Source organism: Vicugna pacos, unplaced genomic scaffold (assembly GCF_048564905.1).
Source record: "Vicugna pacos unplaced genomic scaffold, VicPac4 scaffold_19, whole genome shotgun sequence".
NCBI lineage: Eukaryota > Metazoa > Chordata > Mammalia > Artiodactyla > Camelidae > Vicugna > Vicugna pacos.
Window position 1 is genome coordinate 37,197,130 of NW_027328740.1, and position 21,511 is coordinate 37,218,640.

At 45.6% G+C, this 21,511-nt stretch overlaps 2 long non-coding RNA genes across 2 annotated transcripts; both read left to right on the top strand.

The window, feature by feature from the left end:
- Positions 1–2,662: 2,662 nt before the first annotated feature.
- On the top strand, positions 2,663–7,771 carry LOC140693389 (uncharacterized). The gene is made up of 3 exons (XR_012069125.1): positions 2,663–2,907; positions 6,097–6,169; positions 7,543–7,771. It is a non-coding gene; the product is annotated as an uncharacterized lncRNA (long non-coding RNA).
- Positions 7,772–7,943: 172 nt separating this feature from the next.
- On the top strand, positions 7,944–13,076 carry LOC140693384 (uncharacterized). The gene is made up of 3 exons (XR_012069120.1): positions 7,944–8,188; positions 11,378–11,450; positions 12,824–13,076. It is a non-coding gene; the product is annotated as an uncharacterized lncRNA (long non-coding RNA).
- Positions 13,077–21,511: the final 8,435 nt, after the last annotated feature.

A 21,511-nucleotide genomic window follows, 5' to 3' on the forward strand; every position in this document is an offset into this window, starting at 1 on the left:
CCGAACTTGGTGTCCTCGCTGCCGAACCGTGCCGGTGCCTTTCAAAATGTAGCATCCGCTTTTGAGCGATAAACTGAAGGAAATCCTTCCTCTTCTCACGCTGTGGTCTTGGACCACACTTCCTTGTCCTCTCATCCTTGTGGTACGGGTGCACGAAGGCAACCACAGAGCTGTTGCACATCCTGTGCCTCAAACCAAACCATAATCACAGCCCAGGTTTTGAATGTAGCAGATCCTAAGGCTTTTCATTCTGAATTCAAACCCAAGGCCCCCTGGATCCCTCAGACCCGATGCACAATATCTCTGATTCAGCCCCACACATGCTCTATTGGCAAAATGCCAAATTGGTCTCTGGTCCTGCAGATGCACTGGGTGTGGCCATGGGACAGATCGATAATTTCAACTGCGTGCGCCAGGGTGGTTGCTTGCTCATTGGGGTCACAGGTCGGTTTGCTCTCTTGATAGGACCCACCACATCCCACAACGCACTCCAGATCCCTGAGACTCAGCGTGTGCCATCATCCGTAGCCCTATCCCTCCCTGAACGCTGCCTCTGCTACCTCAAATTTGGCAGCTCGGAGCTTGGTCTCAGAATCAACTGTGGGGATATTTTGCACTGGATTCTTTGCGTTCTGTCAGCCAAGCATCTGCTGTGCACTCTTCTAACACTCAGCGCATCACCTTCAATCCCATGTCTCCTGTCCGCTTGAGAGTGTGCGTCCAAGTTAAAGAGAGTTTCACCTTTACTGCTCCATCAACAGGGCTCAGACCATGCACTGGTATCCATTCCCTGCTTTTCCTTCTCCTGCTTCCAGGTGTTCTGAGGCCTCATCCTGTCTTTGGAAGTAACAGGCCTCTCTTCGGCAAGTGTCCTGTGCCAAGGGCTGGGTGAGTGGATGTTTCCATTGCTGTGTTCATGGGAGCGAGTGAGCGCAGGTTGCACTGCTTCTCTGTCAACTGGGCATCGATGAATCAACACTTTCCAGATACATTTCACAGAAATGTGATTTTTTTTTATCTCTTTGTTTCTATACAGCCGTGGTGGGAGGGATTGTCCGAAGACTCCAGTTTTGACATTGTGTTGATATCTCATTTGCAGTCTCTAAAAATTTAATAGAATATATATAAATGTTTTGGGAGTTATACGAAAATGAAGTTAGTTTCTGAAACATACTAATTCGACCTAGAAGCCCGACTTGTCAATTTCGGTAACATTTTGTCAGCTCTAAGGAAAACATAGACAGATAGAATGCAAACTAGCAGTCCGAACTTTTAAAGGGGTCATGTCAACTCTTTACTGTTGAAGCCTCCGAAACCAACAGGAACCATGAAATAACTAATGGAAACATGAAATAACCCCCAAGCTTGGATTCACTTGTGCATGTGGTGCCCTTTACTCCCGATGACACCTACTGGTCAATGTTGGCATTTCAAGGTGTAACATCCCTCTCAAGGAAAATACAAGAGGAAACGAACTAAATATATACATTTAGCTTTGAATCCAAAGAACCTAGAGGCATTATAGCTATGAGAAGCCTGCTGCAGCTATGCTAGGCTACTGAGAACCAGGTGTTCTTCTATCAGTGATGAGAACACTTAATCATCCGATCATGTTGGGTAAAGCACTTGAATGCAACCAAGTCTGCACCCCCATGATCGATTGCCCCCGGGGGCTTGACTCAATTGAAAGACGGTCCACATAAGCTGTGTCTTTCATGTCATTGGCGACTTTTACAGTTCCGTTCACTATCTGACTTCTAATATGTACCTAGACTGTCTTGAAAAACGGAGGCCTAATACAGATTCAAGTTCAGTCAAAGATTCCCCTCACTTACCACACTCCCTTCACCCCAGAGAAGACATGAACCCAGCATTTGCTGAATCTAGCGGAAGGCCATCGTTTCTATGTGGGAGCTAAGTATTCAATTCCTATCTATTTCATACGAGAGTATTTGACCTTTATGGGGTTCCCTGTTGTTCACAGAGGATGAAGCTAGAGGAACTCTGATTCTAGGAGGGGCTTGCTCTTCTCTTACTGGCTTCATTGCAGCTCAGGTACTGATCCCTCAAAATGGATGCCTGAGTGGAGGGGAGGGAAGAGCAAGTGCTTGATAGCTAGGCCCAAACCTGGGAAAAGGCTTACCTGGGCTTGGTGCACTTTGATCTGAATGGCTTGGAATTGCCCCTTGGGTCGTGTGGATTATCTGACCTCTTTCAAGAACATGAGCGTTTTTATCATCTCTGCCATCTCTTCTCTTTAGACGTCAGAGATCTTGGACCCGTTCTTGGAGCAGAGAATTGAGGAACTTCCTCCAGTCCACGGTGGCCCTCCGTATGTTTCTGCTAGTATCAGCGAGGTTCAATATGTCTCATGAATGCCTTTCGAGCCTGCTATCCTCTACAGCTGTCTCCAGGCCAGTATTCTCTATTGTAGCAGAACATCTCTCATCAATGTGTTCGCATCTCTCCTCAATCCGTGCAGCCATATTTTCGGCCAGCTTCTCTTCGTGTCTCCCATAAAGTCGACTTCAACAGGACTGGGCAAGTCTGAAAGGACCTCGGAGCCTCTCCAGTAAGCTGAAGACAGGCAGATCTTCCACTGTCTGCCCTTTCAGGTTCTGGAAACTGACCCGTGAACTCAGGTCTTTGGGCAGCAGCAGTATCTCGAACTGACACAGCTTCCCGGACCAAAGACCTAAGCCAAGCTCCACAGAGGGCGGCAGCCCCTCCATCGCACTGATCCACCCACAGAACTCTGCCCGGTTACCTAGGATCCACCAGCCACAACAAGCCTCGCGGTACACATCAACATTCCACCTGGAATCCAACCGCTAACTGCCATCCCCAATGGCTGCTGCATCTTGTCAGTGTTGGGGGAGGGGCTGCATCCGACGAGAGGTTCCTAAGGTAAATGTGATTCTACCCACTAGCGTCCCATGGGCCTTTGTTCTTCCCTCTTTCCTTTTGTTCAGATCTGTATGCACTGTAGCAACGGAGGGAAGTGTGTCCATTTTCAGTTGAATGTTTCACACGTCTTTAAACTTTCTAACAGTTCACAGTACACAGAGACCCACTAAGGGAAACTATTGTTCCTGTAATATGGGCACACCCGCAATACATAGCCGTCGGTTGATTTCTGCTGAAACACCCGCATTCACGGGACATCTATCCATTTGTTTCAAGGGGGCTGAAATTCCTAGGAATGATACAATCCCCAATGTGCACTTTACTGCCTGTCTCTTTTGATCTTAGTACACTTTTGCGGAGCTACTTTTCCTTGTTATAGGCTTGTGCCATTTCTTCTCGACGTAGTGTAGAATATGGCATTCATTCATCCTGTTGGAAGACTTGCAAGTCTATATCACGGACTAGGAATCCATTGGATTCCAAATCGGCATTTGGGTTAGGTCACGATATGCTCATATGAATCAATATTTACGAATATAAATGCACGCCTCTGATTTCCGAATACAGGTGTGCTGAGTACATTCAAGCCGCGATACTGGGTCGATGCGTACTGAATGATCCTTGACATCACCTTGAGTAATTTCTTTTGAATATTCATGTTACCCTACCCTTTTTGTGTTGTTTGTTTGTTTGATTCTTTCTTGGTCTGCTTCTCGTTTGTTTTGCAAACACGTCAGGCCATGCATCTCTCCGTTTGCTTCCAACAAAGAGTCATATAAGCTGACTCCCTTAAGATAGTGCTTCCAATCCCCTATGATTTCCTGCTTCCCTCTCCCATCTTTAGGGTTTTGATGTCCTCCTTGCTTTCTTCTTGTTTCTTCTTTTCCACTCATGCTCTTCTTGCATTTCCAATAAGGGTTTTCTTCTTTCCATTTCATCTTGCTGCTTATCCCTTCAGGGGAGAATTCTCAACCTTTCTTTTAGGATAAGTTTCGAACTGCTGAATTCTTTTAAGATTTGCAGGTCTGTGGCATTCTCTAGCTCTGCTGTTATTAGAAATGGTGGTCATGTGGCATAGGCTACCCTAGATGGCAGCATTTTGCCATTCAAGCTATGGTCTATGTCCTGGCACTCCTCCCTGTCCTGCAATATTGCTGCTGAGATAGCAGCTGAAACCCCTCTGGAGGTTCTCTTGTGACTATGTTGCTTTCCTCCAGGCGCATTTTAAATCACTGGGATGCTCATGAACTTTGTTGATTTGGATCATACAGCTGCTGCTAAGTCTATTGGGATTCCACCTCTTTTGGACGCTGTGTACTTCCTGAATTCGCCTAGATGATTCTATCTTGGCTTTCAGCAAGTTTCAGTCTGATTTTTCTACACATCAATTTTCAAACATTGTTTGTTTCTTTATCTCTTGCTTTTCCATCTGGGACTCTTTCGAATTTTAGTCTTTCATGCCTTGCCTTAAACCAGGATTCAACAGCAATGTTTTCATTGGTTTGAACTTGCTTTCCTATGTGTGCTTCTGACCGAGGGATTTCTGTTCCCCTGTCTTCAAAAAATTTCACGCGTCCCTCTGCAATATCTAGTCTGCTTAGGACGGAATGTTAGCCCTGATATTTTCTCATCCACTGAGTTTTCTGATATTATTTAGCTCGTCTTTAGGCTTTCTCTTCCCCTTTTCTGGTATTCTGCCTTTTGTGATTCTGAGACACTGTTGTTCTTCAGTGTTTCCCTCACCTCCATTTTCAACACTTGCTCTGGAGAGCGTTTTGCAGTCTAGTTGTCTGAAAGCTTATCTTTAGGGCCTTCAATCTCTTTGGAACTGAAAATGGTACTTCCTTTTCCTTTTACTGTATTTCTTCATCTCTACTGGTCAGTTAATATCGGGTATCTAATGTAGACTTCTATGGCTTGGTTAAGTGAAAACTTAAGACTCTTATCTCTACACAATTGCATGGGATTTCTGTGAGGACAAATTTTCCTAGACATTGATGCCATGTCCTTTTCCTGTGTGTGTTGTCTGGTCTATCTCCAATTGCTGGTGTTGCCTTTGTTGTGATGAACCCCCCATACTATTTCGATTAGGATAACCTCATTTTGATTACGCTTATCTCACAAATCTGAAAGAGCACAGGACACTTCCTCTGGTGGAAATGGAGCTTCTAAAGGTTCTCAGCTCTGCATTCTACTCTATGTTATTTTGGAGTGTTTCCAGAAGAGCAGACTGTGAGTGCGCTTGTGCTTTGTAGTGCCACGGGAATGTCCCACAGAAACCAGTTCTTCCAAGAGCTTCTCTGTCTACAGAAACACCAGTGGAAGCATATCTATGGATGTCACACATCAGGGCCTGCTGGAATGATCCCGCAGCCCGAACTTGGTGTCCTCGCTGCCGAACCGTGCCGGTGCCTTTCAAAATGTAGCATCCGCTTTTGAGCGATAAACTGAAGGAAATCCTTCCTCTTCTCACGCTGTGGTCTTGGACCACACTTCCTTGTCCTCTCATCCTTGTGGTACGGGTGCACGAAGGCAACCACAGAGCTGTTGCACATCCTGTGCCTCAAACCAAACCATAATCACAGCCCAGGTTTTGAATGTAGCAGATCCTAAGGCTTTTCATTCTGAATTCAAACCCAAGGCCCCCTGGATCCCTCAGACCCGATGCACAATATCTCTGATTCAGCCCCACACATGCTCTATTGGCAAAATGCCAAATTGGTCTCTGGTCCTGCAGATGCACTGGGTGTGGCCATGGGACAGATCGATAATTTCAACTGCGTGCGCCAGGGTGGTTGCTTGCTCATTGGGGTCACAGGTCGGTTTGCTCTCTTGATAGGACCCACCACATCCCACAACGCACTCCAGATCCCTGAGACTCAGCGTGTGCCATCATCCGTAGCCCTATCCCTCCCTGAACGCTGCCTCTGCTACCTCAAATTTGGCAGCTCGGAGCTTGGTCTCAGAATCAACTGTGGGGATATTTTGCACTGGATTCTTTGCGTTCTGTCAGCCAAGCATCTGCTGTGCACTCTTCTAACACTCAGCGCATCACCTTCAATCCCATGTCTCCTGTCCGCTTGAGAGTGTGCGTCCAAGTTAAAGAGAGTTTCACCTTTACTGCTCCATCAACAGGGCTCAGACCATGCACTGGTATCCATTCCCTGCTTTTCCTTCTCCTGCTTCCAGGTGTTCTGAGGCCTCATCCTGTCTTTGGAAGTAACAGGCCTCTCTTCGGCAAGTGTCCTGTGCCAAGGGCTGGGTGAGTGGATGTTTCCATTGCTGTGTTCATGGGAGCGAGTGAGCGCAGGTTGCACTGCTTCTCTGTCAACTGGGCATCGATGAATCAACACTTTCCAGATACATTTCACAGAAATGTGATTTTTTTTTATCTCTTTGTTTCTATACAGCCGTGGTGGGAGGGATTGTCCGAAGACTCCAGTTTTGACATTGTGTTGATCTCTCATTTGCAGTCTCTAAAAATTTAATAGAATATATATAAATGTTTTGGGAGTTATACGAAAATGAAGTTAGTTTCTGAAACATACTAATTCGACCTAGAAGCCCGACTTGTCAATTTCGGTAACATTTTGTCAGCTCTAAGGAAAACATAGACAGATAGAATGCAAACTAGCAGTCCGAACTTTTAAAGGGGTCATGTCAACTCTTTACTGTTGAAGCCTCCGAAACCAACAGGAACCATGAAATAACTAATGGAAACATGAAATAACCCCTAAGCTTGGATTCACTTGTGCATGTGGTGCCCTTTACTCCCGAAGACACCTACTGGTCAATGTTGGCATTTCAAGGTGTAACATCCCTCTCAAGGAAAATACAAGAGAAAACGAACTAAATATATACATTTAGCTTTGAATCCAAAGAACCTAGAGGCATTATAGCTATGAGAACCCTGCTGCAGCTATGCTAGGCTACTGAGAACCAGGTGTTCTTCTATCAGTGATGAGAACGCTTAATCATCCGATCATGTTGGGTAAAGCACTTGAATGCAACCAAGTCTGCACCCCCATGATAGATTGCCCCCGGGGGCTTGACTTAATTGAAAGACGGTCCACATAAGCTGTGTCTTTCATGTCATTGGCGAATTTTACAGTTCAGTTCACTATCTGACTTCTAATATGTACCTAGACTGTCTTGAAAAACGGAGGCCTAATACAGATTCAAGTTCAGTCAAAGATTCCCCTCACTTACCACACTCCCTTCACCCCAGAGAAGACATGAACCCAGCATTTGCTGAATCTAGCGGAAGGCCATCGTTTCTTTGTGGGAGCTAAGTATTCAATTCCTATCTCTTTCATACGAGAGTGTTTGACCTTTATGAAGTTCCCTGTTGTTCACAGAGGATGAAGCTAGAGGAACTCTGATTTTAGGAGGGGCTTGCTCTTCTCTTACTGGCTTCATTGCAGCTCAGGTACTGATCCCTCAAAATGGATGCCTGAGTGGAGGGGAGGGAAGAGCAAGTGCTTGATAGCTAGGCCCAAAGCTGGGAAAAGGCTTACCTGGGCTTGGTGCACTTTGATCTGAATGGCTTGGAATTGCCCCTTGGGTCGTGTGGATTATCTGACCTCTTTCAAGAACATGAGCGTTTTTATCATCTCTGCCATCTCTTCTCTTTAGACGTCAGAGATCTTGGACCCGTTCTTGGAGCAGAGAATTGAGGAACTTCCTCCAGTCCACGGTGGCCCTCCGTATGTTTCTGCTAGTATCAGCGAGGTTCAATATGTCTCATGAATGCCTTTCGAGCCTGCTATCCTCTACAGCTGTCTCCAGGCCAGTATTCTCTATTGTAGCAGAACATCTCTCATCAATGTGTTCGCATCTCTCCTCAATCCGTGCAGCCATATTATCGGCCAGCTTCTCTTCGTGTCTCCCATAAAGTCGACTTCAACAGGACTGGGCAAGTCTGAAAGGACCTCGGAGCCTCTCCAGTAAGCTGAAGACAGGCAGATCTTCCACTGTCTGCCCTTTCAGGTTCTGGAAACTGACCCGTGAACTCAGGTCTTTGGGCAGCAGCAGTATCTCGAACTGACACAGCTTCCCGGACCAAAGACCTAAGCCAAGCTCCACAGAGGGCGGCAGCCCCTCCATCGCACTGATCCACCCACAGAACTCTGCCCGGTTACCTAGGATCCACCAGCCACAACAAGCCTCGCGGTACACATCAACATTCCACCTGGAATCCAACCGCTAACTGCCATCCCCAATGGCTGCTGCATCTTGTCAGTGTTGGGGGAGGGGCTGCATCCGACGAGAGGTTCCTAAGGTAAATGTGATTCTACCCACTAGCGTCCCATGGGCCTTTGTTCTTCCCTCTTTCCTTTTGTTCAGATCTGTATGCACTGTAGCAACGGAGGGAAGTGTGTCCATTTTCAGTTGAATGTTTCACACGTCTTTAAACTTTCTAACAGTTCACAGTACACAGAGACCCACTAAGGGAAACTATTGTTCCTGTAATATGGGCACACCCGCAATACATAGCCGTCGGTTGATTTCTGCTGAAACACCCGCATTCACGGGACATCTATCCATTTGTTTCAAGGGGGCTGAAATTCCTAGGAATGATACAATCCCCAATGTGCACTTTACTGCCTGTCTCTTTTGATCTTAGTACACTTTTGCGGAGCTACTTTTCCTTGTTATAGGCTTGTGCCATTTCTTCTCGACGTAGTGTAGAATATGGCATTCATTCATCCTGTTGGAAGACTTGCAAGTCTATATCACGGACTAGGAATCCATTGGATTCCAAATCGGCATTTGGGTTAGGTCACGATATGCTCATATGAATCAATATTTACGAATATAAATGCACGCCTCTGATTTCCGAATACAGGTGTGCTGAGTACATTCAAGCCGCGATACTGGGTCGACGCGTACTGAATGATCCTTGACATCACCTTGAGTAATTTCTTTTGAATATTCATGTTACCCTACCCTTTTTGTGTTGTTTGTTTGTTTGATTCTTTCTTGGTCTGCTTCTCGTTTGTTTTGCAAACACGTCAGGCCATGCATCTCTCCGTTTGCTTCCAACAAAGAGTCATATAAGCTGACTCCCTTAAGATAGTGCTTCCAATCCCCTATGATTTCCTGCTTCCCTCTCCCATCTTTAGGGTTTTGATGTCCTCCTTGCTTTCTTCTTGTTTCTTCTTTTCCACTCATGCTCTTCTTGCATTTCCAATAAGGGTTTTCTTCTTTCCATTTCATCTTGCTGCTTATCCCTTCAGGGGAGAATTCTCAACCTTTCTTTTAGGATAAGTTTCGAACTGCTGAATTCTTTTAAGATTTGCAGGTCTGTGGCATTCTCTAGCTCTGCTGTTATTAGAAATGGTGGTCATGTGGCATAGGCTACCCTAGATGGCAGCATTTTGCCATTCAAGCTATGGTCTATGTCCTGGCACTCCTCCCTGTCCTGCAATATTGCTGCTGAGATAGCAGCTGAAACCCCTCTGGAGGTTCTCTTGTGACTATGTTGCTTTCCTCCAGGCGCATTTTAAATCACTGGGATGCTCATGAACTTTGTTGATTTGGATCATACAGCTGCTGCTAAGTCTATTGGGATTCCACCTCTTTTGGACGCTGTGTACTTCCTGAATTCGCCTAGATGATTCTATCTTGGCTTTCAGCAAGTTTCAGTCTGATTTTTCTACACATAACTTTTCAAACATTGTTTGTTTCTTTATCTCTTGCTTTTCCATCTGGGACTCTTTCGAATTTTAGTCTTTCATGCCTTGCCTTAAACCAGGATTCAACAGCAATGTTTTCATTGGTTTGAACTTGCTTTCCTATGTGTGCTTCTGACCGAGGGATTTCTGTTCCCCTGTCTTCAAAAAATTTCACGCGTCCCTCTGCAATATCTAGTCTGCTTAGGACGGAATGTTAGCCCTGATATTTTCTCATCCACTGAGTTTTCTGATATTATTTAGCTCGTCTTTAGGCTTTCTCTTCCCCTTTTCTGGTATTCTGCCTTTTGTGATTCTGAGACACTGTTGTTCTTCAGTGTTTCCCTCACCTCCATTTTCAACACTTGCTCTGGAGAGCGTTTTGCAGTCTAGTTGTCTGAAAGCTTATCTTTAGGGCCTTCAATCTCTTTGGAACTGAAAATGGTACTTCCTTTTCCTTTTACTGTATTTCTTCATCTCTACTGGTCAGTTAATATCGGGTATCTAATGTAGACTTCTATGGCTTGGTTAAGTGAAAACTTAAGACTCTTATCTCTACACAATTGCATGGGATTTCTGTGAGGACAAATTTTCCTAGACATTGATGCCATGTCCTTTTCCTGTGTGTGTTGTCTGGTCTATCTCCAATTGCTGGTGTTGCCTTTGTTGTGATGAACCCCCCATACTATTTCGATTAGGATAACCTCATTTTGATTACGCTTATCTCACAAATCTGAAAGAGCACAGGACACTTCCTCTGGTGGAAATGGAGCTTCTAAAGGTTCTCAGCTCTGCATTCTACTCTATGTTATTTTGGAGTGTTTCCAGAAGAGCAGACTGTGAGTGCGCTTGTGCTTTGTAGTGCCACGGGAATGTCCCACAGAAACCAGTTCTTCCAAGAGCTTCTCTGTCTACAGAAACACCAGTGGAAGCATATCTATGGATGTCACACATCAGGGCCTGCTGGAATGATCCCGCAGCCCGAACTTGGTGTCCTCGCTGCCGAACCGTGCCGGTGCCTTTCAAAATGTAGCATCCGCTTTTGAGCGATAAACTGAAGGAAATCCTTCCTCTTCTCACGCTGTGGTCTTGGACCACACTTCCTTGTCCTCTCATCCTTGTGGTACGGGTGCACGAAGGCAACCACAGAGCTGTTGCACATCCTGTGCCTCAAACCAAACCATAATCACAGCCCAGGTTTTGAATGTAGCAGATCCTAAGGCTTTTCATTCTGAATTCAAACCCAAGGCCCCCTGGATCCCTCAGACCCGATGCACAATATCTCTGATTCAGCCCCACACATGCTCTATTGGCAAAATGCCAAATTGGTCTCTGGTCCTGCAGATGCACTGGGTGTGGCCATGGGACAGATCGATAATTTCAACTGCGTGCGCCAGGGTGGTTGCTTGCTCATTGGGGTCACAGGTCGGTTTGCTCTCTTGATAGGACCCACCACATCCCACAACGCACTCCAGATCCCTGAGACTCAGCGTGTGCCATCATCCGTAGGCCTATCCCTCCCTGAACGCTGCCTCTGCTACCTCAAATTTGGCAGCTCGGAGCTTGGTCTCAGAATCAACTGTGGGGATATTTTGCACTGGATTCTTTGCGTTCTGTCAGCCAAGCATCTGCTGTGCACTCTTCTAACACTCAGCGCATCACCTTCAATCCCATGTCTCCTGTCCGCTTGAGAGTGTGCGTCCAAGTTAAAGAGAGTTTCACCTTTACTGCTCCATCAACAGGGCTCAGACCATGCACTGGTATCCATTCCCTGCTTTTCCTTCTCCTGCTTCCAGGTGTTCTGAGGCCTCATCCTGTCTTTGGAAGTAACAGGCCTCTCTTCGGCAAGTGTCCTGTGCCAAGGGCTGGGTGAGTGGATGTTTCCATTGCTGTGTTCATGGGAGCGAGTGAGCGCAGGTTGCACTGCTTCTCTGTCAACTGGGCATCGATGAATCAACACTTTCCAGATACATTTCACAGAAATGTGATTTTTTTTTATCTCTTTGTTTCTATACAGCCGTGGTGGGAGGGATTGTCCGAAGACTCCAGTTTTGACATTGTGTTGATCTCTCATTTGCAGTCTCTAAAAATTTAATAGAATATATATAAATGTTTTGGGAGTTATACGAAAATGAAGTTAGTTTCTGAAACATACTAATTCGACCTAGAAGCCCGACTTGTCAATTTCGGTAACATTTTGTCAGCTCTAAGGAAAACATAGACAGATAGAATGCAAACTAGCAGTCCGAACTTTTAAAGGGGTCATGTCAACTCTTTACTGTTGAAGCCTCCGAAACCAACAGGAACCATGAAATAACTAATGGAAACATGAAATAACCCCTAAGCTTGGATTCACTTGTGCATGTGGTGCCCTTTACTCCCGATGACACCTACTGGTCAATGTTGGCATTTCAAGGTGTAACATCCCTCTCAAGGAAAATACAAGAGAAAACGAACTAAATATATACATTTAGCTTTGAATCCAAAGAACCTAGAGGCATTATAGCTATGAGAACCCTGCTGCAGCTATGCTAGGCTACTGAGAACCAGGTGTTCTTCTATCAGTGATGAGAACGCTTAATCATCCGATCATGTTGGGTAAAGCACTTGAATGCAACCAAGTCTGCACCCCCATGATCGATTGCCCCCGGGGGCTTGACTCAATTGAAAGACGGTCCACATAAGCTGTGTCTTTCATGTCATTGGCGACTTTTACAGTTCCGTTCACTATCTGACTTCTAATATGTACCTAGACTGTCTTGAAAAACGGAGGCCTAATACAGATTCAAGTTCAGTCAAAGATTCCCCTCACTTACCACACTCCCTTCACCCCAGAGAAGACATGAACCCAGCATTTGCTGAATCTAGCGGAAGGCCATCGTTTCTTTGTGGGAGCTAAGTATTCAATTCCTATCTATTTCATACGAGAGTATTTGACCTTTATGGGGTTCCCTGTTGTTCACAGAGGATGAAGCTAGAGGAACTCTGATTCTAGGAGGGGCTTGCTCTTCTCTTACTGGCTTCATTGCAGCTCAGGTACTGATCCCTCAAAATGGATGCCTGAGTGGAGGGGAGGGAAGAGCAAGTGCTTGATAGCTAGGCCCAAACCTGGGAAAAGGCTTACCTGGGCTTGGTGCACTTTGATCTGAATGGCTTGGAATTGCCCCTTGGGTCGTGTGGATTATCTGACCTCTTTCAAGAACATGAGCGTTTTTATCATCTCTGCCATCTCTTCTCTTTAGACGTCAGAGATCTTGGACCCGTTCTTGGAGCAGAGAATTGAGGAACTTCCTCCAGTCCACGGTGGCCCTCCGTATGTTTCTGCTAGTATCAGCGAGGTTCAATATGTCTCATGAATGCCTTTCGAGCCTGCAATCCTCTACAGCTGTCTCCAGGCCAGTATTCTCTATTGTAGCAGAACATCTCTCATCAATGTGTTCGCATCTCTCCTCAATCCGTGCAGCCATATTTTCGGCCAGCTTCTCTTCGTGTCTCCCATAAAGTCGACTTCAACAGGACTGGGCAAGTCTGAAAGGACCTCGGAGCCTCTCCAGTAAGCTGAAGACAGGCAGATCTTCCACTGTCTGCCCTTTCAGGTTCTGGAAACTGACCCGTGAACTCAGGTCTTTGGGCAGCAGCAGTATCTCGAACTGACACAGCTTCCCGGACCAAAGACCTAAGCCAAGCTCCACAGAGGGCGGCAGCCCCTCCATCGCACTGATCCACCCACAGAACTCTGCCCGGTTACCTAGGATCCACCAGCCACAACAAGCCTCGCGGTACACACCAACATTCCACCTGGAATCCAACCGCTAACTGCCATCCCCAATGGCTGCTGCATCTTGTCAGTGTTGGGGGAGGGGCTGCATCCGACGAGAGGTTCCTAAGGTAAATGTGATTCTACCCACTAGCGTCCCATGGGCCTTTGTTCTTCCCTCTTTCCTTTTGTTCAGATCTGTATGCACTGTAGCAACGGAGGGAAGTGTGTCCATTTTCAGTTGAATGTTTCACACGTCTTTAAACTTTCTAACAGTTCACAGTACACAGAGACCCACTAAGGGAAACTATTGTTCCTGTAATATGGGCACACCCGCAATACATAGCCGTCGGTTGATTTCTGCTGAAACACCCGCATTCACGGGACATCTATCCATTTGTTTCAAGGGGGCTGAAATTCCTAGGAATGATACAATCCCCAATGTGCACTTTACTGCCTGTCTCTTTTGATCTTAGTACACTTTTGCGGAGCTACTTTTCCTTGTTATAGGCTTGTGCCATTTCTTCTCGACGTAGTGTAGAATATGGCATTCATTCATCCTGTTGGAAGACTTGCAAGTCTATATCACGGACTAGGAATCCATTGGATTCCTAATCGGCATTTGGGTTAGGTCACGATATGCTCATATGAAACAATATTTACGAATATAAATGCACGCCTCTGATTTCCGAATACAGGTGTGCTGAGTACATTCAAGCCGCGATACTGGGTCGACGCGTACTGAATGATCCTTGACATCACCTTGAGTAATTTCTTTTGAATATTCATGTTACCCTACCCTTTTTGTGTTGTTTGTTTGTTTGATTCTTTCTTGGTCTGCTTCTCGTTTGTTTTGCAAACACGTCAGGCCATGCATCTCTCCGTTTGCTTCCAACAGAGAGTCATATAAGCTGACTCCCTTAAGATAGTGCTTCCAATCCCCTATGATTTCCGGCTTCCCTCTCCCATCTTTAGGGTTTTGATGTCCTCCTTGCTTTCTTCTTGTTTCTTCTTTTCCACTCATGCTCTTCTTGCATTTCCAATAAGGGTTTTCTTCTTTCCATTTCATCTTGCTGCTTATCCCTTCAGGGGAGAATTCTCAACCTTTCTTTTAGGATAAGTTTCGAACTGCTGAATTCTTTTAAGATTTGCAGGTCTGTGGCATTCTCTAGCTCTGCTGTTATTAGAAATGGTGGTCATGTGGCATAGGCTACCCTAGATGGCAGCATTTTGCCATTCAAGCTATGGTCTATGTCCTGGCACTCCTCCCTGTCCTGCAATATTGCTGCTGAGATAGCAGCTGAAACCCCTCTGGAGGTTCTCTTGTGACTATGTTGCTTTCCTCCAGGCGCATTTTAAATCACTGGGATGCTCATGAACTTTGTTGATTTGGATCATACAGCTGCTGCTAAGTCTATTGGGATTCCACCTCTTTTGGACGCTGTGTACTTCCTGAATTCGCCTAGATGATTCTATCTTGGCTTTCAGCAAGTTTCAGTCTGATTTTTCTACACATCAATTTTCAAACATTGTTTGTTTCTTTATCTCTTGCTTTTCCATCTGGGACTCTTTCGAATTTTAGTCTTTCATGCCTTGTCTTAAACCAGGATTCAACAGCAATGTTTTCAATGGTTTGCACTTGCTTTCCTATGTGTGCTTCTGACCGAGGGATTTCTGTTCCCCTGTCTTCAAAAACTTTCACGCGTCCCTCTGCAATATCTAGTCTGCTTAGGACGGAATGTTAGCCCTGATATTTTCTCATCCACTGAGTTTTCTGATATTATTTAGCTCGTCTTTAGGCTTTCTCTTCCCCTTTTCTGGTATTCTGCCTTTTGTGATTCTGAGACACTGTTGTTCTTCAGTGTTTCCCTCACCTCCATTTTCAATACTTGCTCTGGAGAGCGTTTTGCAGTCTAGTTGTCTGAAAGCTTATCTTTAGGGCCTTCAATCTCTTTGGAACTGAAAATGGTACTTCATTTTCCTTTTACTGTATTTCTTCATCTCTACTGGTCAGGTAATTTCGGGTATCTAATGTAGACTTCTAGGGCTTGGTTAAGTGAAAACTTTAGACTCTTGGCTCTACACAATTGCATGGGATTTCTGTGAGGACAAATTTTCCTAGACATTGATGCCATGTCCTTTTCCTGTGTGTGTTGTCTGGTCTATCTCCAATTGCTGGTGTTGCCTTTGTTGTGATGAACACCCCATACTATTTCGATTAGGATAACCTCATTTTGATTACGCTTATCTCACAAATCTGAAAGAGCACAGGACACTTCCTCTGGTGGAAATGGAGCTTCTAAATGTTCTCAGCTCTGCATTCTACTCTATGTTATTTTGGAGTGTTTCTAGAAGAGCAGAGTGTGAGTGCGCTTGTGCTTTGTAGTTCCACGGGAATGTCCCACTGAAACCAGTTCTTCCAAGAGCTTCTCTGTCTACAGAAACACCAGTGGAAGCATATCTATGGATGTCACACATCAGGGCCTGCTGGAATGATCCCGCAGCCCGAACTTGGTGTCCTCGCTGCCGAACCGTGCCGGTGCCATCCAAAATGTAGCATCCGCTTTTGAGCGATAAACTGAAGGAAATCCTTCCTCTTCTCACGCTGTGGTCTTGGACCACACTTCCTTGTCCTCTCATCCTTGTGGCACGGGTGCACGAAGGCAACCACAGAGCTGTTGCCCATCCTGTGCCTCAAACCAAACCATAATCACAGCCCAGGTTATGAATGTAGCAGATCCTAAGGCTTTTCATTCTGAATTCAAACCCAAGGCCCCCTGGATCCCTCAGACCCGATGCACAATATCTCTGATTCAGCCCCACACATGCTCTATTGGCAAAATGCCAAATTGGTCTCTGGTCCTGCAGATGCACTGGGTGTGGCCATGGGACAGATCGATAATTTCAACTGCGTGCGCCAGGGTGGTTGCATGCTCATTGGGGTCACAGGTCGGTTTGCTCTCTTGATAGGAACCACCACATCCCACAACGCACTCCAGATCCCTGAGACTCAGCGTGTGCCATCATCCGTAGGCCTATCCCTCCCTGAACGCTGCCTCTGCTACCTCAAATTTGGCAGCTCGGAGCTTGGTCTCAGAATCAACTGTGGGGATATTTTGCACTGGATTCTTTGCGTTCTGTCAGCCAAGCATCTGCTGTGCACTCTTCTAACACTCAGCGCATCACCTTCAATCCCATGTCTCCTGTCCGCTTGAGAGTGTGCGTCCAAGTTAAAGAGAGTTTCACCTTTACTGCTCCATCAACAGGGCTCAGACCATGCACTGGTATCCATTCCCTGCTTTTCCTTCTCCTGCTTCCAGGTGTTCTGAGGCCTCATCCTGTCTTTGGAAGTAACAGGCCTCTCTTCGGCAAGTGTCCTGTGCCAAGGGCTGGGTGAGTGGATGTTTCCATTGCTGTGTTCATGGGAGCGAGTGAGCGCAGGTTGCACTGCTTCTCTGTCAACTGGGCATCGATGAATCAACACTTTCCAGATACATTTCACAGAAATGTGATTTTTTTTTATCTCTTTGTTTCTATACAGCCGTGGTGGGAGGGATTGTCCGAAGACTCCAGTTTTGACATTGTGTTGATCTCTCATTTGCAGTCTCTAAAAATTTAATAGAATATATATAAATGTTTTGGGAGTTATACGAAAATGAAGTTAGTTTCTGAAACATACTAATTCGACCTAGAAGCCCGACTTGTCAATTTCGGTAACATTTTGTCAGCTCTAAGGAAAACATAGACAGATAGAATGCAAACTAGCAGTCCGAACTTTTAAAGGGGTCATGTCAACTCTTTACTGTTGAAGCCTCCGAAACCAACAGGAACCATGAAATAACTAATGGAAACATGAAATAACCCCTAAGCTTGGATTCACTTGTGCATGTGGTGCCCTTTACTCCCGATGACACCTACTGGTCAATGTTGGCATTTCAAGGTGTAACATCCCTCTCAAGGAAAATACAAGAGAAAACGAACTAAATATATACATTTAGCTTTGAATCCAAAGAACCTAGAGGCATTATAGCTATGAGAACCCTGCTGCAGCTATGCTAGGCTACTGAGAACCAGGTGTTCTTCTATCAGTGATGAGAACGCTTAATCATCCGATCATGTTGGGTAAAGCACTTGAATGCAACCAAGTCTGCACCCCCATGATCGATTGCCCCCGGGGGCTTGACTCAATTGAAAGACGGTCCACATAAGCTGTGTCTTTCATGTCATTGGCGACTTTTACAGTTCCGTTCACTATCTGACTTCTAATATGTACCTAGACTGTCTTGAAAAACGGAGGCCTAATACAGATTCAAGTTCAGTCAAAGATTCCCCTCACTTACCACACTCCCTTCACCCCAGAGAAGACATGAACCCAGCATTTGCTGAATCTAGCGGAAGGCCATCGTTTCTTTGTGGGAGCTAAGTATTCAATTCCTATCTATTTCATACGAGAGTATTTGACCTTTATGGGGTTCCCTGTTGTTCACAGAGGATGAAGCTAGAGGAACTCTGATTCTAGGAGGGGCTTGCTCTTCTCTTACTGGCTTCATTGCAGCTCAGGTACTGATCCCTCAAAATGGATGCCTGAGTGGAGGGGAGGGAAGAGCAAGTGCTTGATAGCTAGGCCCAAACCTGGGAAAAGGCTTACCTGGGCTTGGTGCACTTTGATCTGAATGGCTTGGAATTGCCCCTTGGGTCGTGTGGATTATCTGACCTCTTTCAAGAACATGAGCGTTTTTATCATCTCTGCCATCTCTTCTCTTTAGACGTCAGAGATCTTGGACCCGTTCTTGGAGCAGAGAATTGAGGAACTTCCTCCAGTCCACGGTGGCCCTCCGTATGTTTCTGCTAGTATCAGCGAGGTTCAATATGTCTCATGAATGCCTTTCGAGCCTGCAATCCTCTACAGCTGTCTCCAGGCCAGTATTCTCTATTGTAGCAGAACATCTCTCATCAATGTGTTCGCATCTCTCCTCAATCCGTGCAGCCATATTTTCGGCCAGCTTCTCTTCGTGTCTCCCATAAAGTCGACTTCAACAGGACTGGGCAAGTCTGAAAGGACCTCGGAGCCTCTCCAGTAAGCTGAAGACAGGCAGATCTTCCACTGTCTGCCCTTTCAGGTTCTGGAAACTGACCCGTGAACTCAGGTCTTTGGGCAGCAGCAGTATCTCGAACTGACACAGCTTCCCGGACCAAAGACCTAAGCCAAGCTCCACAGAGGGCGGCAGCCCCTCCATCGCACTGATCCACCCACAGAACTCTGCCCGGTTACCTAGGATCCACCAGCCACAACAAGCCTCGCGGTACACACCAACATTCCACCTGGAATCCAACCGCTAACTGCCATCCCCAATGGCTGCTGCATCTTGTCAGTGTTGGGGGAGGGGCTGCATCCGACGAGAGGTTCCTAAGGTAAATGTGATTCTACCCACTAGCGTCCCATGGGCCTTTGTTCTTCCCTCTTTCCTTTTGTTCAGATCTGTATGCACTGTAGCAACGGAGGGAAGTGTGTCCATTTTCAGTTGAATGTTTCACACGTCTTTAAACTTTCTAACAGTTCACAGTACACAGAGACCCACTAAGGGAAACTATTGTTCCTGTAATATGGGCACACCCGCAATACATAGCCGTCGGTTGATTTCTGCTGAAACACCCGCATTCACGGGACATCTATCCATTTGTTTCAAGGGGGCTGAAATTCCTAGGAATGATACAATCCCCAATGTGCACTTTACTGCCTGTCTCTTTTGATCTTAGTACACTTTTGCGGAGCTACTTTTCCTTGTTATAGGCTTGTGCCATTTCTTCTCGACGTAGTGTAGAATATGGCATTCATTCATCCTGTTGGAAGACTTGCAAGTCTATATCACGGACTAGGAATCCATTGGATTCCTAATCGGCATTTGGGTTAGGTCACGATATGCTCATATGAAACAATATTTACGAATATAAATGCACGCCTCTGATTTCCGAATACAGGTGTGCTGAGTACATTCAAGCCGCGATACTGGGTCGACGCGTACTGAATGATCCTTGACATCACCTTGAGTAATTTCTTTTGAATATTCATGTTACCCTACCCTTTTTGTGTTGTTTGTTTGTTTGATTCTTTCTTGGTCTGCTTCTCGTTTGTTTTGCAAACACGTCAGGCCATGCATCTCTCCGTTTGCTTCCAACAGAGAGTCATATAAGCTGACTCCCTTAAGATAGTGCTTCCAATCCCCTATGATTTCCGGCTTCCCTCTCCCATCTTTAGGGTTTTGATGTCCTCCTTGCTTTCTTCTTGTTTCTTCTTTTCCACTCATGCTCTTCTTGCATTTCCAATAAGGGTTTTCTTCTTTCCATTTCATCTTGCTGCTTATCCCTTCAGGGGAGAATTCTCAACCTTTCTTTTAGGATAAGTTTCGAACTGCTGAATTCTTTTAAGATTTGCAGGTCTGTGGCATTCTCTAGCTCTGCTGTTATTAGAAATGGTGGTCATGTGGCATAGGCTACCCTAGATGGCAGCATTTTGCCATTCAAGCTATGGTCTATGTCCTGGCACTCCTCCCTGTCCTGCAATATTGCTGCTGAGATAGCAGCTGAAACCCCTCTGGAGGTTCTCTTGTGACTATGTTGCTTTCCTCCAGGCGCATTTTAAATCACTGGGATGCTCATGAACTTTGTTGATTTGGATCATACAGCTGCTGCTAAGTCTATTGGGATTCCACCTCTTTTGGACGCTGTGTACTTCCTGAATTCGCCTAGATGATTCTATCTTGGCTTTCAGCAAGTTTCAGTCTGATTTTTCTACACATCAATTTTCAAACATTGTTTGTTTCTTTATCTCTTGCTTTTCCATCTGGGACTCTTTCGAATTTTAGTCTTTCATGCCTTGTCTTAAACCAGGATTCAACAGCAATGTTTTCAATGGTTTGCACTTGCTTTCCTATGTGTGCTTCTGACCGAGGGATTTCTGTTCCCCTGTCTTCAAAAACTTTCACGCGTCCCTCTGCAATATCTAGTCTGCTTAGGACGGAATGTTAGCCCTGATATTTTCTCATCCACTGAGTTTTCTGATATTATTTAGCTCGTCTTTAGGCTTTCTCTTCCCCTTTTCTGGTATTCTGCCTTTTGTGATTCTGAGACACTGTTGTTCTTCAGTGTTTCCCTCACCTCCATTTTCAATACTTGCTCTGGAGAGCGTTTTGCAGTCTAGTTGTCTGAAAGCTTATCTTTAGGGCCTTCAATCTCTTTGGAACTGAAAATGGTACTTCATTTTCCTTTTACTGTATTTCTTCATCTCTACTGGTCAGGTAATTTCGGGTATCTAATGTAGACTTCTAGGGCTTGGTTAAGTGAAAACTTTAGACTCTTGGCTCTACACAATTGCATGGGATTTCTGTGAGGACAAATTTTCCTAGACATTGATGCCATGTCCTTTTCCTGTGTGTGTTGTCTGGTCTATCTCCAATTGCTGGTGTTGCCTTTGTTGTGATGAACACCCCATACTATTTCGATTAGGATAACCTCATTTTGATTACGCTTATCTCACAAATCTGAAAGAGCACAGGACACTTCCTCTGGTGGAAATGGAGCTTCTAAATGTTCTCAGCTCTGCATTCTACTCTATGTTATTTTGGAGTGTTTCTAGAAGAGCAGAGTGTGAGTGCGCTTGTGCTTTGTAGTTCCACGGGAATGTCCCACTGAAACCAGTTCTTCCAAGAGCTTCTCTGTCTACAGAAACACCAGTGGAAGCATATCTATGGATGTCACACATCAGGGCCTGCTGGAATGATCCCGCAGCCCGAACTTGGTGTCCTCGCTGCCGAACCGTGCCGGTGCCATCCAAAATGTAGCATCCGCTTTTGAGCGATAAACTGAAGGAAATCCTTCCTCTTCTCACGCTGTGGTCTTGGACCACACTTCCTTGTCCTCTCATCCTTGTGGCACGGGTGCACGAAGGCAACCACAGAGCTGTTGCCCATCCTGTGCCACAAACCAAACCATAATCACAGCCCAGGTTATGAATGTAGCAGATCCTAAGGCTTTTCATTCTGAATTCAAACCCAAGGCCCCCTGGATCCCTCAGACCCGATGCACAATATCTCTGATTCAGCCCCACACATGCTCTATTGGCAAAATGCCAAATTGGTCTCTGGTCCTGCAGATGCACTGGGTGTGGCCATGGGAC